Genomic DNA, 976 nt, shown 5'->3' on the forward strand with positions numbered 1-976 from the left:
ACCCCTATAGGCAAACCAGTTTCTAATCCCCCTGTAACTTAGGAAAGTTGAGTCCCTTAACAAAAACATCAAGATACCTTCAGGAAGAATCAAAATAACCTTCCTCACCCACACTGAGAATTTATAACCACTCTCCCAATTTTTCCTTCTGTCAGTGTTTCTGTGAATTTCTGTTTGTCCTGATAATATATAAATCTTATACCTGGGGTTCTTTCTGATGAGGTTCTTCCATTTTTTTTGCTTATATATATTTTTTTCTCTTGTCATATACTTTTGTCAGTCTTTTTGTTTGTCTGTTTTTGTTTGTATACTTCATAAATCTTACCTTGTGGCCCATTTGGGCTGAGCCTTCTCTTTTATCTTCCTTTTTTTCCTGATTCTCTCTCTGTCTCTTGTTTTTTCCTTTTTTCTTTCCCCTTTTTTTCTTTCTTCTTCTCTATTTCTTTTTCTTTTCTTTTTTCTCTCATTTGGGTGGGGAATCCTGATTGCACAGAAGCATTCCAGGGTGCACATTGACTGCACCACAATCGATAAGTCCAGCTGCATCTGTTCAGTCACCTCTTTCCAAAATGACTAGGAGGAGGAATACCCAACAGAAGAAAAATACAGAGGTTGGACCTTCTTCAACAGAATTAATGGCTATCCACAGAGACAATATGTCAGAAAAGGAATTCAGACTAACAATTATCCAGGCAATAGCTAGGTTGGAGAAAGCCATGGATGACCAAACAGAATTGATTAGGGCAGAACTGAAAGCCACCAGGGATGATGTTCACAATGTTAGGGCAGAACTGAAAGCCACCAGGGATAATGTTCAAAATCCTCTCAATGAGTTCCAATCCAATCTAAATTCTCTAAAAGCTAGGGTAACTGAGACAGAAGATAGAATTAGTGATCTGGAGGACAAACAGAGAGAGAGAAAAGATCAGGAGGAAGCCTGGAACAAACAGCTCAGAAGCCATGAAAACAGAATCAG

Source organism: Meles meles, chromosome 3 (genome assembly GCF_922984935.1).
Source record: "Meles meles chromosome 3, mMelMel3.1 paternal haplotype, whole genome shotgun sequence".
Taxonomy (NCBI): domain Eukaryota; kingdom Metazoa; phylum Chordata; class Mammalia; order Carnivora; family Mustelidae; genus Meles; species Meles meles.